General features: G+C 37.6%; 1 protein-coding gene across 1 annotated transcript in view; it reads right to left on the reverse strand.

The window, feature by feature from the left end:
* The window catches only part of LOC128659713 (gastrula zinc finger protein XlCGF26.1-like), a 33,008-nt gene extending 25,842 nt beyond the window's left edge, over positions 1-7,166 (reverse strand). Inside the window, exon 1 of the mRNA XM_053713285.1 lies at positions 7,091-7,166. The gene's annotated coding sequence lies outside the window, so the exon portion shown is untranslated. The remainder of the gene's footprint in view (positions 1-7,090) is intronic.

A 7,166-nucleotide genomic window follows, 5' to 3' on the forward strand; every position in this document is an offset into this window, starting at 1 on the left:
TTATACAGTACCACAGCCTATATATATCTAATCACAGGACTACATGACACACACACAGATTACAGCACATTATACAGTACCACAGCCTATATATATCTAATCACAGGACTACATGACACACACACAGATTACAGCACATTATACAGTACCACAGCCTATATATATATCTAATCACAGGACTACATGACACACACACAGATTACAGCACATTATACAGTACCACATCCTATATATATCTAATCACATGACTACATGACACATACACACAGATTACAGCACATTATACAGTACCACAGCCTATATATATCTAATCACAGGACTACATGACACACACACACAGATTACAGCACATTATACAGTGCCACAGCCTATATATATCTAATCACAGGGCTACATGACACACAGAGAGATTACAGCACATTATACAGTACCACAGCCTATATATATCTAATCACAGGACTACATGACACACACACAGATTACAGCACATTATACAGTACCACAGCCTATATATATCTAATCACAGGACTACATGACACACACATACAGATTACAGCACATTATACAGTACCACAGCCTATATATATCTAATCACAGGACTACATGACACACACACAGATTACAGCACATTATACAGTACCACAGCCTATATATATCTAATCACAGGACTACATGACACACACACACAGATTACAGCACATTATACAGTACCACAGCCTATATATATCTAATCACAGGACTACATGACACACACACAGATTACAGCACATTACACAGTACCACAGCCTATATATATATCTAATCACAGGACTACATGACACACACAGATTACAGCACATTATACAGTACCACAGCCTATATATATATATATCTAATCACAGGACTACATGACACACACACACACACAGATTACAGCACATTATACAGTACCACAGCCTATATATATATCTAATCACAGGACTACATGACACACACACACACACACACAGATTACAGCACATTATACAGTACCACAGCCTATATATATCTAACCACAGGACTACATGACACACACACAGATTACAGCACATTATACAGTACCACAGCCTATATATATCTAATCACAGGGCTACATGACACACACACAGATTACAGCACATTATACAGTACCACAGCCTATATATATATATATAATCACAGGACTACATGACACACACACAAATTACAGCACATTATACAGTACCACAGCCTATATATATCTAATCACAGGGGCTACATGACACACACACAGATTACAGAACATTACACAGTACCACAGCCTATATATATCTAATCACATGACTACATGACACACACACAGATTACAGCACATTATACAGTACCACAGCCTATATATATCTAATCACAGGGCTACATGACACACACACAGATTACAGCACATTACACAGTACCACAGCCTATATATATCTAATAACATGACTACATGACACACACACAGATTACAGCACATTATACAGTACCTACAGCCTATATATATCTAATCACAGGACTACATGACACACACACAGATTACAGCACATTATACAGTACCACATTATCTAATCACAGGACTACATGACACACACACAGATTACAGCACATTATACAGTACCACAGCCTATATATATCTAATCACAGGGCTACATGACACACACACACAGATTACAGCACATTATACAGTACCACAGCCTATATATATCTAATCACAGGACTACATGACACACACACAGATTACAGCACATTATATAGTACCACAGCCTATATATATCTAATCACAGGGCTACATGACACACACACAGATTACAGCACATTATACAGTACCTACAGCCTATATATATCTAATCACAGGGCTACATGACACACACACAGATTACAGCACATTATACAGTACCACAGCCTATATATATCTAATCACAGGGCTACCTGACACACACACACACACACAGATTACAGCACATTATACAGTACCACAGCCTATATATATCCTATATATATCTAATCACAGGACTACATGACACACACACACAGATTACAGTACATTATACAGTATCACAGCCTATATATATCTAATCACATGACTACATGACACACACACACACAGATTACAGCACATTATAAAGTACCACAGCCTATATATATATCTAATCACATGGACTACATGACACACACACAGATTACAGCACATTATACAGTACCACAGCCTATATATATCTAATCACAGGACTACATGACACACACACAGATTACAGCACATTATACAGTACCACAGTCTATATATATATAATCACAGGACTACATGACACACACACAGATTACAGAACATTATACAGTACCACAGCCTATATATATCTAATCACAGGGCTACATGACACACACAGATTACAGCACATTATACAGTATCACAGCCTATATATATCTAATCACAGGACTACATGACACACACACAGATTACAGCACATTATACAGTACCACAGCCTATATATATCTAATCACAGGACTACATGACACCACACACAGATTACAGGCACATTATACAGTACCACAGCCTATATATATCTAATCACAGGACTACATGACACACCACACAGATTACAGCACATTATACAGTACCACAGCCTATATATATCTAATCACAGGACTACATGACACACACGCAGATTTACAGCACATTATACAGTACCACAGCCTATATATATCTAATCACAGGACTACATGACACACACAGATTACAGCACATTATACAGTACCACAGCCTATATATATCTAATCACAGGACTACATGACACACACACACAGATTACAGCACATTATACAGTACCACAGCCTATATATATCTAATCACATGACTACATGACACACACACACAGATTACAGCACATTATACAGTACCACAGCCTATATATATCTAATCACAGGACTGCATGACACACACACACACACACAGATTACAGCACATTATACAGTACCACAGCCTATATATATCTAATCACAGGACTACATGACACACACACAGATTACAGCACATTATACAGTACCACAGCCTATATATATCTAATCACAGGACTACATGACACACACACACAGATTACAGCACATTATACAGTACCACAGCCTATATATATCTAATCACAGGACTACATGACACACACACACAGATTACAGCACATTATACAGTACCACAGCCTATATATATCTAATCACAGGACTACATGACACACACACACAGATTACAGCACATTATACAGTACCACAGCCTATATATATCTAATCACAGGGATACATGACACACACACAGATTACAGCACATTATACAGTACCACAGCCTATATATATCTAATCACAGGACTACATGACACACACACAGATTACAGCACATTATACAGTACCACAGCCTATATATATCTAATCACAGGACTACATGACACACACACACAGATTACAGCACATTATACAGTACCACAGCCTATATATATCTAATCACAGGACTACATGACACACACACACAGATTACAGCACATTATACAGTAACTCCTGCTATATATATCTAATCACAGGACTACATGACACACACACAGATTACAGCACATTATACAGTACCACAGCCTATATATATCTAATCACAGGACTACATGACACACACACACAGATTACAGCACATTATACAGTACCACAGCCTATATATATATCTAATCACAGGACTACATGACACACACACAGATTACAGCACATTATACAGTACCACAGCCTATATATATATATCTAATCACAGGACTACATGACACACACACACAGATTACAGCACATTATACAGTACCACAGCCTATATATCTAATCACAGGACTACATGACACACACACACACACACAGATTACAGCACATTATACAGTACCACAGCCTATATATATCTAATCACAGGACTACATGACACACACACAGATTACAGCACATTATACAGTACCACACAGCCTATAATATATCTAATCACAGGAACTACATGACACACACACACAGATTACAGCACATTATACAGTACCACAGCCTATATATATCTAATCACAGGATACATGACACACACTCACAGATTACGCACATTATACAGTACCACAGCCTATATATATATCTAATCACAGGACTACATGATCACACACACAGATTACAGCACCATTTATTACAGTACCACAGCCTATACTATATCTAATCACAGGACTACATGACACACAACACAGATTACAGCACCATTATACAGTACCACAGCCTATATAAATCTTAATCAAGGACTACATGGACACACACACAGATTACAGCACATTATACAGTACCACAGCCTATATATATCTAATCTCAGGCTACATGACACACCAAGATTACAGCACATTATACAGTACCACAGCCTAATATATATCTAATCACAGGGCTACATGTCACACACACACAGATTACAGCACATTATACAGTACCACAGCCTATATATATATTCTAATCACAGGACTACATGACACACACACAGATTACAGCACATTATACAGTACCACAGCCTATATATATATATATCTAATCACAGGACTACATGACACACACACAGAGATTACAGCACATTATACAGTACCACAGCCTATATATATCTAATCACAGGGCTACATGACACACACACACACACACAGATTACAGCACATTATACAGTACCACAGCCTATATATATCTAATCACAGGGCTACATGACACACACACAGATTACAGCACATTATACAGTACCACAACCTATATATATCTAATCACAGGGCTACATGACACACACACACAGATTACAGCACATTATACAGTACCACAGCCTATATATATCTAATCACAGGGCTACATGACACACACACAGATTACAGTACATTACACAGTACCACAGCCTATATATATATTTAATCACAGGGCTACATGACACACACACAGATTACAGCACATTATACAGTACCACAGCCTATATATATCTAATCACAGGACTACATGACACACACACAGATTACAGCACATTATTCAGTACCACAACCTATATATATCTAATCACAGGACTACATGACACACACACACAGATTACAGCACATTATACAGTACCACAGCCTATATATATCTAATCACAGGACTACATGACACACACACAGATTACAGCACATTATACAGTACCGCAGCCTATATATATCTAATCACAGGACTACATGACACACACACAGATTACAGCACATTATACAGTACCACAGTCTATATATATCTAATCACAGGACTACATGACACACACACAGATTACAGCACATTATACAGTACCACAGTCTATATATATCTAATCACAGGACTACATGACACACACACAGATTACAGCACATTATACAGTACCACAGCCTATATATATCTAATCACAGGACTACATGACACACACACACACACACACACACACACACAGATTACAGCACATTATACAGTACCACAGCCTATATATATCTAATCACAGGACTACATGACACACACACAGATATACAGTACCACAGCCTATATATATCTAATCACAGGACTACATGACACACACACAGATTACAGCACATTATACAGTACCACAGCCTATATATATCTAATCACAGGACTACATGACACACACACACAGATTATAGCACATTATACAGTACCACATCCTATATATATCTAATCACAGGACTACATGACACACACACACAGATTACAGCACATTATACAGTACCACAGCCTATATATATCTAATCACAGGGCTACATGACACACACATACAGATTACACACATTATACAGTACCACAGCCTATATATATCTAATCACATGACTACATGACACACACACAGATTACAACACATTATACAGTACCACAGGCTATATATATCTAATCACATGACTACATGACACACACAGATTACAGCACATTATACAGTACCACAGCCTATATATATCTAATAACAGGACTACATGATACACACACACAGATTAACAGCACATTATACAGTACCACAGGCCTATATATATCTAATCACTATGACTACATGACACACACACACACACCACACAGAGTTACAGCACAATATAGCAGTACCACAGGTCCTGATATAATATCGTAATCACAGGACTACAATGACACACACACACACAGATTACAGCACATTATACAGTACCACAGCCTATATATATCTAATCACATGACTACATGACACACACACACACACACACACAGATTACAGCACAATATACAGTACCACAGCCTATATATATCTAATCACAGGACTACATGACACACACACACAGATTACAGCACATTATACAGTACCACAGCCTATATATATATCTAATCACAGGACTACATGACACACACACACAGATTACAGCACATTATACAGTACCACAGCCTATATATATCTAATCACAGGACTACATGACGAGCGACAGCACACAGATTACAGCCACATTATACAGTACCACAGCCTATATATATATCTAATCACAGGACTACATGACACACACACACAGATTACAGCAACATTATACAGTACCACAGCCTTATATATATCTAATCACAGGGACTACATGACACACACACAGATTACAGCACATTATACAGTACCACAGCCTATATATATCTAATCACAGGACTACATGACACCACACTCACAGATTACAGCACATTATTCAGTACCACAGCCTATATATATCTAATCACAGGACTACATGACACACACACAGATACAGCAACATTATACAGTACCAACAGCCTATATTATATCTAATCACAGGGCTACATGACACACACAGATTACAGCACATTATACAGTACCACAGCCTATATATATCTAATCACAGGGCTACATGACACACACACACACAGATTACAGCACATTATACAGTACCACAGCCTATATATATCTAATAACAGGACTACATGATACACACACACAGATTACAGCACATTATACAGTACCACAGCCTATATATATCTAATCACATGACTACATGACACACACACACACACACAGATTACAGCACAATATACAGTTAGTGTCTCATGTACTCACAATGTAACAGCTACACAGGAACTTATACATGAATAACAGTGAAACAGGTTTAGAACTACAACTTCCTGAATACACA

Source organism: Bombina bombina, chromosome 5 (genome assembly GCF_027579735.1).
Source record: "Bombina bombina isolate aBomBom1 chromosome 5, aBomBom1.pri, whole genome shotgun sequence".
NCBI classification, from domain to species: Eukaryota; Metazoa; Chordata; class Amphibia; order Anura; family Bombinatoridae; genus Bombina; species Bombina bombina.